The sequence below is a fragment of the Pinus tabuliformis genome, chromosome Q (genome assembly GCF_031772625.1).
Source record: "Pinus tabuliformis cultivar Carrire ecotype Pingquan chromosome Q, CPIR1, whole genome shotgun sequence".
Lineage (NCBI taxonomy): Eukaryota > Viridiplantae > Streptophyta > Pinopsida > Pinales > Pinaceae > Pinus > Pinus tabuliformis.
Window position 1 is genome coordinate 588534088 of NC_142296.1, and position 13587 is coordinate 588547674.

The following is a 13587-nucleotide window of genomic DNA, read 5'->3' on the forward strand; positions in this document are numbered from 1 at the left end:
CAAGAGATTGTATGTCCAATATAAATTAGCTATCTCAAGACATAGTTTCTTATATTTATATTATTTTATTATTTGATGTGAACATAATTTTGATTGTATATATATATATATATATATTATCATAAATTATTTTTGAATTAAATTAATTTAAAAAATAATAATAAAATTGATATCTTATATCGCGTTTTTTCAAATTGAACCAAATTTTTAAATATCTAAATATCTTAACATATATAAATGAACTCTAAGGTTTAACAAATTACTTATTTTATAGAAAAAAAAGTCCACATAGATGGGTGAATGTACATAAGATTATTATTTTTTTTCTTATTTTATGCCACCATTAATAATTTTTTTGGTCTACATTGACGAAAAAGTTAAATGCCTAGTTCACCATTCATCAATTCATTAATTTACCATATCCATTAATCCATTTATTAATTTATCATTTAATTGCTTAGTCTATCATTGAATTAATTCTTCTAATTAATTATTTATGAATTTAATTTGTATAGCTTTTGTTTTGTTGATTAGAGGAATTGTCAATTGGGCCAGTCTCTACGCCTTGTTACAACTACCACTATAAACTCTAGGTGTGTACAAGACCTCCTCGCACATAGTACCTCATTTACATAGCCATAACCAATTGAAATGCTTGAAATGCTGAGAGAACTAATTTTCATAACTTTCCATTCTAATAATTGAGAAAAACATTTAGTGATATTTATAAAGTTATAGATGATATATTGAGACATATATCATTTTAGTTAAATAATACATGACAGATGAGACAAATTTAATATTTGATATTTGGTATTGATGATGAAGAAGTTTATGAGCTGACATTTGGGGTGATAACTTTATTTATCATCATGTAGGTAAAGTGTTCACTCAAAACTTCATATAACTCATTAAAATTCTACAATGTTCTAGAAACTTTTTCATCATTATATATTTAAGCATAAAAAAATTATGGATTAAAATTAATATTTTTGAACATAAAATAAATCATAATAAATAACAATCCAAAAATAATATAATATGGAAAAATTGAAATTTGTAAAAACATAAAATAACATTATATTTTGTAATTACATTAAAATAATTTCACGTATCAATTTATTCAATTGACTTTGATCAACATGATATTGGCATGATATTTGCAAATGGATAATATAATACAAATTTTAAAATTTTTAATTTAAATTATTTAAATATAAATATTTTAATTTAAATTTAAAAACAAAAATCCCTTTCCATGTCTTTATATTTAATTTTCTTGACTCCCATCAACAAACAAATATGCATGTAACGATGCATTTGTTTAAACATGTTCAAGAACAACTTATACATTTCGATGGTTATAATAATTGAACAGCATAGTTCGCACAAATATGTCACCAAATGACGGATAAGTATCATTTCTCACGCAAACAGATTTGCAGACATAAATTATATATTATGTAAGTCGTGAACCACCGATCTAGCTCATTAGTCAACCTGCATCAGCAAATGTGTCACATTTGCCGCTAAGTTATTATATCTAACTGGAGAACAAATTTATAAAATATAAAATATATTTCTTAATAGGTATAGATTTTTTAATTATAAAATATAAAATATATTTCTTTGATAGGTATAGGTTTTTTAATTATAAAATGCCATTTTAGAGACGTTTTAAAAAAAGATACTGTTCGGGATTAGTTATTTTATTCAATAGAAAAAGGAGAGATTTGGTATTGATTATTTTTTAAATGAAAAAATGAAGAGAGAAATAAAAAAGGAAAGATTTGGAATTAATTATTATTTTAAATGAAAAAATAAGAGAAATAAAGAAAGAGATTAAATAATATAATTTTTTAATATGATTAATATATGTGATTGATATAGGTTAATTCATGTTATTTTTTATTTTTATAAAAATTATATTATAATTTTTAATATTTTTTTCAAAAATGTGTCTTTTACACTGGGATTAATATAGTGAGCTTTTGATATATTGCATGTTTTTATATTAAACAATATTCTTAAATTGACTACATATTGTAAAATCTCTCTAAAAATCATATTATTTAATCTTTTACCAATATGAACCCAATACAACTTCCAAATTAAAAGACCCCTATTTTCACTAGATATTGTAGGAATCCATTTTTTTCATTAACTTTTTTATATTTTTTTATTAATTTTAAGTTCCATTTTTTATATTTTTCAATATAAAAAACCCTTATCGGTATATATCCCATAATATATTATGTGATTTTTTCCTCCATATATATCCTTGAATATATTATGTGATATTTTCCTCCATATATATCTCCCAATATAAACCTAAGTGATATGATATTGCTCCTCCATTAAAGCTGATATAGCTATATAAAACTTAACCAAACCTACAACATAAAACCAAAAACTGTAATACACATAATTAAATTACCACAATTTAATCTAATTAATTATACATCCCCTTTTTTCTTTAATATAATTGATTGTACATCTGATTTTTATAGAATTTCCAATCAAATTGAATTCTGCAACTATATTTTTGGGAATTTGGAATCTAATTTTTATATTATTTCCAATCAAATTGTATTTTGCAACTATATTTTTGGGAATTTGTAATCTAATTTTTATGCTATTTCCAATCAAATTGTATTTTGCAACTATATTTTATAGAATTTGTAATCAAATTAAATTGAACAACCATATTTTATAAAATATATAATTGTTTGTAATGATGACAACAAAAATGATTATAGATTTTTAGACTAGATTGGTCTCAGCTAACTCTCCTGGCTTCCCATATAAATCCAATTCACACCATATGTCTACCTGTGTTTGTTCATGTTGCTCTGCACTGGCAAGACACAGTATTTCAGGATTTTTTTTTTTTGTTACTTGTGACAAAGTGGCACCACCAACGAAGCAATGGCCGAATCGAGTAGAGTTCTTACGCAGAGTTTCGGGTGTCCCTCCTTAGTCGCAAAACTGGCGACTGGTATCATATAGAAGCACAGTTAATAGGAACAAAATAGAGCTGCTTATGGTCCACATCATACACTGTGGAAATTCTGCTGTTGAATGTTTCCACATATTTTGAAGATGGGTGTAAAATATTTTGAAATTTATATATATATATATAGATTGCAGAATAAAATAAGGTGGTCCCCGAAATATGAAAGTAAGTTGGGAAATATGGAAAAAAACATAATAGTTATATCCATTTCTATTTTTTTTTTGTAAAGTCTAAAGCATTCAGCAGCAGAATTTCCCAGAGTCTATAATCTCGGCCATAACAAGCTGTATTTTAATCCGACTATATGCGCTCTCTATAATACCAATCGTTAGTATCGCGATTACATTCCAGTTTTTCAAGAGTGCTGTAATAGGAGTATATATAGCCTGTGCCTTCGACTCGTTAGATATTATACTTTGAACCGCTATTCTGTGCAGCGTATATGTATCTTCCAGATAAACTTTATTTTTTTCACACATCGCTTACTTCCTTATCACTGGCTTATCTATTTATTTGAACAAACCATTTATAGTGTAATTTAAAATTACATGGACATAAGGTGAGGTTCTCAAGTTTTAAACTTAGAACGTGGAGAGCTATGGATTGTTTTAACATAGAAATTTAAGAGTGATCGGAGATTTTTACAGTGAATTATATTGTTAGAGATTTTTGGAATAACACTGTGTAATGAGCTTGATCTGTCCAATGTATTGGATGGTGACTCCATCCATTATCAAAGATCACAGAGAGCAATATGAGTTAACAAGTGGAGACCTTATATAGGGAGATAATTGAATGTTGGATAACAGTCAATAATTTTGACTTAGTAGACTAATATTTGACATCAACCATTATTGAAATGTGGGATTAACAGTTATAATTAAATTAAATGAATATTTCAAATTTGGAATTTCAAAAAATCAAAATTAGAAATTTGGAAAAAAGATTTAGAAAAATTATGAAATTACTAAGTTTAGAAATAAGATATTTGATTGGAAATTATTTTATTTTAACAAAGTTTAATTATGCGGTAAGGTGTTTTTCTCTGGGAAGAACTCCCCTAGTTGGCAACTATCTCTGGGAAGAACTCCCCTAGTTGACAACTATTGTTCACTCTCGGATTCATTGTTAGACGACTGAACAATGTTCAACCATCAGATTAAAAATAGTTAAAAAAACAGTTAATACAGATTTAGTTAAAAAACAAACTTCAAAACCTCTCGTAGGCTAGAATAGTTAGTTATGTCTGCCATTTGCATTTGCAGCATTGGGATGATTTGCCTGAATTTTGGGTCTCATAATTGGAGTGAAGCAGAGTCACATTTTTGCCGAGACCGTTTAGGTTGCTGGTTATATGTGAGAAAAATATGATGAAACAGACTGTTGTGTTCCTCCATCCTTACCAGCAACTTGAAGAGTAGCATTTGGTGGTCTAATGATGGGTGGTCTTGTGATCGATTCCCTGGCTATATGTGTCTTGTTTGGCTTGTGATAAAGATCAGTTTCATGACCTCCGTCTCTGTGAACATGGCGTTCATGGTCGAGTCTCAGGCAGAGGAAGAATTGTCCGAGCGGATCCTTGCTCTGTCGTTTACGTTGACAACGCCCCCCATAAACAATACTGACAGAACCCCAAGATGTTGCAGGTTGGAGAGGCGTAAGCTCGCTAGGGCCTGCGAGGCCACGGCTCCGCGAAGGTCGAGGACGAAGGGAAGCATTGAACTCGTTACTTCCTCAAAGTGTGTTGCATTGAACTCGTTACTTCCTCAAAGTGTATTGCAAGGGTTTGGTAAATTCATGAAGGTTTTCTGGTAAATCTGCAAGCGAACAGATGGAACCCCTCCAATCACATGTATTGGCATCAGGATATGGGTTGTCATCTGTATACTGAATTTAGCACTTGACAATGATGATTTGCCTCTTTATAATTCTTTCTTTTATGAATTTAAATGGCGTGTATTTGGTTAGCTTTATCAAGTAAATCAATTGCACCTAGATATATAAAAGGAAATAATTAGAATTCTGATGGGTTGGATGTTACCTATTTATTAATGCATCAAAATTTAGCCACTTGTTTCTTCATAGGATAACTTGGTATAGGCAATGGCACTAAAACTGGTATAGATGGGAAGAATGATATAAGGAATCAAGAAAATAAATATCATGAAAGAGGAGTAGTTCTACTTTCAAGATATCCCATAGATCCTCCTTCATCTCTAGTTAAACATATTTAAATAGCTCACGTGGAGACTAGCTCATGTATAGGTAATAATTGTTGTTTATTTGTATCCTTGTGATAACAACCCAAGATCCAAGGAGGTGGCTATTATATTATTGATATATGCAATTGATCATAATCAAATCCTATCCAAAGTTGAATCAAACACTTGAGTCAAGAATCCAAGCACATAAATCCATAAGCCTGAGAGTAGTCATGCCCACAATCAAAACAGGATCCACAGCTATGCCCGGAGAAAAATAGAGAATTTTTACAAAAGACCCATGGAATTACATAGGTTGAGGAATATTCCCGTGAAGGGTATAGTAGGAGATTAAGCATTCCAAAATAAGTTAGATTGAATGACTAAATATGGCATTAATATGCCACTTGTTTCAAATATTTCTTCTACTAGTGTAGCTTTGTTAAACATTCAATGATGTTCATATTTATGAGGAAAATGGGGTAGTCCTCACAAGACTCTAGCTCCAAGGCATGTGCTATGTTTTACCACATGTTTTTTAAATTAATTCCTATAGTAATTCTTTTCAAAATAGGACCAACAATAACACCTTGCATGATGCTCTAAATGCACCATGCATATTTTCAATCTAACCATGAAAAAAGTCTTCAAAATAGTGTGAAAGGAGTATGAGGAAGGTTAAGAAAGAATATAATCTTGACGAAAAGGAATAATAGAAGAATAATCAATAGTCTAGTAGTAGTGCTCCTTTCAAGCTAACACACAACTCCTCCTTTACGTCTAGTTCTGAAAGCATATCTAAATTAAATGCTTGACACATTTTAAATATTTGTTGTACTAGTGCACATTTGTCAAGAATGCAACAATGTTCATATTTATGAGGAAAACATGGTATGAAACATAAAATTTGAGCTTGAAGGAATGTGATAATTTATGCTGTGCGATTTTCAAATTATTATTGACATGGAAAAAGTAGTATGTATCTTTTCTAGCATTTTAAAGTATTAATGGATAAATATCCATGATGATTTGCAATAGAGTGTAATTTGAAACCGTAGGAGTTTAATCAATTTGTTCCTTATCAAAATTGCAAGATCCAAATTTGTTCTCCCTTTTTATTAACATGACTTTGTCAAATCTACTCGAAGAGTTTAGTGTTTCCTTTGATATATAGTTTTTCTTCTTTTTTATCAATATTAACTCATTTTTTGAAAGAAAGACTAGCCATTAGGAGAATTTTGAGATCTAAGGGGATCCTCTTAAGAAAAATAATAAAATACTAATCAAAAAATTAAAACAAAAGTTTTGTGTTTTTAAAGTAAAAGAAAAAAAAATCTTATTTTTTAATTATATTTTGAACTTATCTCTTTATAGGTTTACTCAAATATTAAGCATAGTCACCTATTGTATACAAATTAAATTTTACATCCAACGTATACCCACTATGCATTCTTTTGATTAAACCCACATAGAAAAAACTGAAAACTCATGAAAATAATAAGCAGATATTTTCATGTGTTTTCATTTTTTTGTGTGGGTCTAATTGAAAAGTATGCAAAGTGGTTACTTATTAGATCCAAAATTTAATTATACATCCAAAAGGTTCCTTCACTTAACATTTCAGTAAATTTGTAAGAAAATAAGCCAAAAATACAATTAAAAAGATACTTATCTTCTTTTCCCTCCAAATATATTTACGCATGGGGATCAGACATTATCATTTTGAATCTTACTGGTTGTTTTTTTTTTTTTTTTGGCATATTACTGTTTTGAGACCCAATTTTTATTTCAAAATTTCCTTAATATACCTTCAAACCCTACTCATTAATTTCTAAAATTACGAACATCTTCTAAATAATAATATTTACACTAAATTATACTAATTTCATCTTTACTCTACAAATTCTAGGGTTTCTTCTACATAGTCACTTATGCTTGGATCTGTGAGAGGGGGTTATTCCCTCCCCTTTAGCCAAATTATTTCAGGATTCCATAATGAGCTTGGATCTACTAGTATTCCCCATCAATCTTCTCATGTTCAACATCCTTTCCATAAAGTAGTTGGATGCAGTTGGATGAAGTGAGATTTCTAGTTTCGCAACAAACCCTTTGTTGGGTGTATTATGGAAAGCTAGAAATCCAACAAGTTTCCTGCAAAGTCAATTCAAGATCCAAAATATGAGGTTAAATCTAGTAATATTGGAGAAGATATCCAATATATGCAAGGTCACTCTCTAATTTGCAAATTTATTGGATTATGGCCCTCTAAAAAAGGTTTAATTGGGTTGATCTAAAATAAATAAATTCCTGAGGGTCAAATAGAATTGGAGTTAGGGTCCAATGGTTTTATAGTCATTTTATCCAACGTATAAGAAATATCAATTGTTTTTAAAGTAGGAGCATATTTTTTCAATAATTTAGGGCTCTTCATGTGATTATGTAAGGAACAATATCATCCAAAGAAGGAGGATTTCCTTGCAGAACCAGTGTAGGTTTGTCATTTTTATCTCACCAAGGAATATCAAAAGGAGGAATCCCTTAAAGGAATCGAAAATGCCATCAATAACCTTGTCAAAGTATCAAAGGCTACCAAGAGAGTGGGGTGCACTTCATATGCATGGATCCATGTTTACAAGAATATCTCCCAACCTCTTCCATCCTCCTTAGATACTTACTATCAAGATAGTGTTTGGAAGTAGTCTCTAGATCAGGTCCATTTTAGATGTAGATATTATCACCAATATGAGCATCTTATTAGGGATTTTTTTATGAATACCAAGGAATCGTTTAATGAAAGACCTTCTCAGAAAGATCCATTTGATTTGGAAAAAATCCGCTAATGAAGAATACATTTGAGTCCCGAGGGTACCTCAAATACTAACCAGATCCCCATATCTGAAAATAGGTTTGAGTATCTCTCCTTTCTGAAGGAGAATCCATAGCAAGTCAACATTTAGTGAATCATGCAATCAAAAAAAGGTAACTCCCAAAACCCTAAGGATGTCATGCAAAATTATCTTAAAGAGCATTGACAAAATACATTACCAAAGGAGATGATTAGCACCCCTTTGAATTATGTTGAAGCAAAATCCCCACCAAAAGATATGGATTTGGATGACCAAAAAATGATTCTCTTGTGGAACAATGGCATGGAAAAGATGTGAAAGACATGCAAACTTATGAGGTTAGGATTCTTCGAAGAAAGAAATTAGTCTCAAGTTCCTCACAGTCCAGTCCTAGTGTTCAGAGAATGGATTTCAAGGTGGTATCGAACAAAGAAGCTAGAAAACGAGGTCATTAGAGTGATAAGGCATAGATCCAAGAATAAAATGAACAATTAGTAAACTCAAGGAAAGTCATGCAAATATCAGAGGAATTTCCTTCCTTGAAATCTTGAATCTTCAAAGGATTTTTCTATATGGTTATGATTATCATAATAGTTTTCGAATTGTCCATTCTTGGTAGACAATTTGTTAGTCTCAAGTATCTCTAGGATTTGAGCCATCTTTTGGACATTCAATCTATATGTAATTTTTTATTAATGAAAGACTTTTTTTTAAGTTTGACTCATGTGGCTATATCATGATCATGTCCAATAATAGCACCCAAAGAGGGTGGGGAATTGAACCAGTGACTTAACATCTAGGGGGCTATATCATGATCATGTCCAATAATAGCGCCCAAATAGGGTGGGGAATTGAACTAGTGACTTAACATCTAGGGGTGCCTTCACAATGCACCCTATCACCATCTATCCAAGACCTCGAGGAAAATAAAATGATATTTTTACCCCACAAATATATATATGGGAAAGCCTATAGTAAATGCATTTTCTCTGGGATTTATTTTAAATAGTATAAATATAAAATCACATATACATAAAATATAAATATCATATTAATAATAAATATAAGAAAACTTTGAAAATATAATTCCTATTTGTCTTAGTTGTGATTCTTTTTATGTACATGAGTCTATTCCTAGTGTTTAGAAGTTTGTTGAGGGTTAGTTAGTTGAAATATTCTTTCCAACTAGTTAGCTTCCTAGATTGGTGTGTGGTTGAGATATTTACTCAACCAAGAGATTATATGTCCAAAATAGATTAGCTATCTAAAAACATAGTTTATTGTATTTATATTGTATTTTATTTTATATGAACAAAATTTTATGTATGTTATATAAATTTAATTTGGTATCAGAGCTCGTATGACCCTTGGCATTGACCCCAAGTGAGCTGATGGAGTTAAGAGAGTATATGCATTTTTTTAGGGTGTCTTGTTCTTATGTTTTGCGGTAGTGTGTTAATATTTGTTTGTCAAGTTCTTGTGGAGCTTATTATAGAAGAATCAAATAAAGTTGTTGAGAGAATTGAGATTTGAGGCGTACAATTTGTACCACTATGGAGTTGATCGAAAAAATTCATATTAAAATTTTGGTGGAGACATCCTGATAGCAGCGGACCAGCAGGAAGAGGAGAGAGACGTGCTCTGGCACCAAAGAGATAGTTGGAAGACATAATTGAAGCCATGTCTTAGTGCAACAGAGAAATGGATGTTTGTTTAACATTACCACACTTGGGAAGCAATTAATGGTTGCTTTTTGTGGAGGTGGTTGTCTGTGTGTACTTACCACGAGGCAGGTTGAATACCTTTTATTGTTTCATTTCCGAATGATTATAATTTTTGAAATTACTCAATCCTCTTTGAAGTTGTTATGGTCATCATGGGAAATTGAAATTAGCTTTCTTTACCCATTGCTGAGTTGGAGCATTGAGCATTGTGGTGTGAGACGACTGATCACTTGTCTTGAGGATCATATGTGTCAAAATCACTATAGAGTCACTAATATTCTTGTTGTTGCGAATGCCCATTTGTGTATTTAATTTAGCCACAGTGGAGCTGGTTACTGAATTTATCCAAGTTATTTATAGCTCCGCTTGATCGTAAATATCGTTTTCATCAAGGAGTGGAAGCTGGTTCAACTCCCCAATAAGTGTAATGCCACTTGAAGATGACTTCAATCCAGAGTACAAGTATTTGTTGGTCCAAATGGGCCAGCGAATTCAAAACGATCAAAATTATTAATAGGTCTACCCTCACTATTGAAAATTCAGATACATCATTGGATGCTCTATCAAGAATCACCGCAAGCACTCATAAGTTCTCAATTTTTTCATTTTTGGGAAGGAATTGGAGATATGAAGTTGTCATAACTTGTTATATAAGTGTATTATTAGTGATTACCAATACATTGATTCGATTTTGTTTTTTTTTAATTTTTATGTTATTACTATAAATCTGGTTTAAGGAAGCTAGTGACATTTAGTTTGGTTAACTATTGTCAATAATGTGAGTATATGTTGCAATTTTCCACTTCAACAATATATAGATTTATCTGCAATTATTGATTACCAGATATTATAATGAAGACACAATGATGAAGATGACATCATAGAGATTAAAGGATGATAGACAGCTAAGCGAAAGTTTATGAGTTAGTGTGAGTTTGTGGAATAGAGTCACGATGATGGTGTACATATATTTGTAAGAAAGTCTATGATGTTTTTTACTGGTCATTCAAAAGTTTGTAATATTATATACCTGGAGTTGTGTGTACCCCCATGAAGTTTGTGATAATCTTAAAACCACTTTGTATGTGTAGGTTTGTGGTAAGCCCAAAATAAATTTGCAGTGTAGGTTTTGGGTAAGCCAGAAACCACAATTGTGAGATGAAAGTAGATAGGGATTCCTGTAGGTTAGTCGAGAAAACCCTGGCATGGTTTAGGGTTAATTGAGAAAACCTTGGTCATGGTTTAGGGTAAGCTAATAAAACCCAGTGCACATTTATAGGTAATTCGACAAAACTCAAATTGATAATTATGGAGGAGGACTTATAGGTACAAGTACAATAATGAAGATATAATGGTTGATTGAACCATGTATACAAAGGACGTCCTAGTAGACAAGCGGATGCAGCGGTTTGTACCCATGCATTTTGGTAGATGGTTGTTCCTTTATATGGACATCAACAAATCATTTTGATAATGTTTGTAAACACGAGGACCAAAACTAGACTTTGTTGACTGAGATCGAAACAAATAGTCATTAAGGGGAGGGACTTGGAAAATATAATTCCTACTTGTCTTAGTTGTGATTCTCTCTATGTACAAGAGTTTTTCCTAGTTTTTAGGAGCTTTTTGAGGCCTTTGTTAGTTGAGAGATACTCTCCAACTAGTTAGCTTGCTAGACTGGTGTGTTGTTGAGATATTTACTCAACCAAGAGATTGTATGTCGAATATAAATTAGCTATCTCAAGACATAGTTTCTTGTATTTATACTATACTATTATTTGATGTGAACATAATTTTGATTGTTATATATATATATATATATATATATATATATATATATATATATAAAATAAATTATTTTTGAATTAAATTAATTTAAAAAATAATAATAGAATTGATATCTTATATCATGTTTTTCCAAATTGAGACCAAATTTTTAAATATCTAAATATCTTAACATCTATATAAATGAACTCTAAGGTTTAACAAATTACTTATTTTATAGAAAAAAAAGTCCACATAGATGGGTGAATGTAAATAAGATAATTTTTTTTTTTTTTCTTATTTTATGCAACCATTAATAAAATTTTTTGAATCTACATTGACGAAAAAGTTAAATGTCTAGTTCACCATTCATCAATTCATTAATTTACCATATCCATTAATCCATTTATTAATTTATCATTTAATTGCTTAGTCTACCATTGAATCAATTCTTCTAATTAATTATTTATGAATTCAATTTGTATAGCTTTTGTTTTGTTGATTAGAGGAATTGTCAATTGGGCTAGTCTCTACCCCGTGTTACAACTACCACTATAAACTCTAGGTGTGTACGTATGCCTTTTTGTGGTCTTTGTAGTCTCTACCTCATGTTACAACTACCACTATAAACTCTAGGTGTGTATGTATGCCCTTTTGCACCCACGGGTGGATCAAAGATATTTGAACAAAACCTCCTCGCACATAGTACCTCATTTACATAGCCATAACCAATTGAAATGCCGAGAGAACTAATTTGCATAACTTTCCATTCTAATAATTGAGAAAAATATTAAGTGATATTTATAAAGTTATAGATGATATATTGAGACATATATCATTTTAGTTAAATAGTACATGACAGATGAGACAAATTTAATATTTGATATTTGGTATTGATGATGAAGAAGTTTCTGGGGCTAACATTTGGGGTGATAACTTTACCCATCATCATGTGGGTGAAGTGTTCGCTCAAAACCCCAGATAACTCATTAAAATTATACACTGTTCTAGAAACTTTTTCATCATTATATATTTAACTGTAAAAAAATTATAAATTAAAATTAATATTTTTAACATAAAATAAATTATAAATTAAAATTAATATTTTTTAACATAAAATAAATCCTAATAAGTAACCATCCAAAAATAATATAATATGAAAAAATGCAAATTTGTAAAAACATAAAATAACAGTATGAAATAACATTATATTTTGTAATTACATTAAAATAATGTGGCGTATCAATTTATTCAATTGACTTTGATCAACATGATATTGGCATGATATTTGCAAATGGATAATATAATAAAATTATTAAAATTTTTAATTTAAATTATTTAAATATAAATATTTTAATTTAGACTTAAAAACAAAAATCCCTTTCCATGTTTTTATATTTAATTTTCTTGACGCCCATCAACAAACAAATATGCATGTAACGATGTATTTGTTTAAACATGTTCAAGAACAACTTATACAATTCGATGGTTATAATAATTGAACAGCATGGTTCACACAAATATGTTACCAAATGACGGATAAGTATCATTTCTCACGCAAACAGATTTGCAGACATAAATTATATATTATGTAAGTCGTGAACCACCGATCTAGCTCAATAGTCAACCTGCATCAACAAATGTGTCACATTTGCTGCTAAGTTATTATATCTAACTAGAGAAAATTTTTATAAAATATAAAATATATTTCTTGATAGGAATAGATTTTTTAATTATAAAAAAAAATATAAAATATAAAATATATTTCTTGATAGGAATAGATTTTTTTAATTATAAAAAAAATTATAAAATATATTTCTTGATAGGCATAGGTTTTTTAATTATAAAATGGCATTTTAGAGACGTTTTAAAATAAGATACTGTTCGGGATTAATTATTTTATTCAATAGAAAAAGGAAAGATTTGGAATTGATTATTTTTTTAAATGAAAAATGAAGAGAGAAATTAAAAAAGAAAAGGAAAGATTTGGAATTAATTATTTTTTTAAATGAAAAATAAGAGAGAAATTAAAAAAA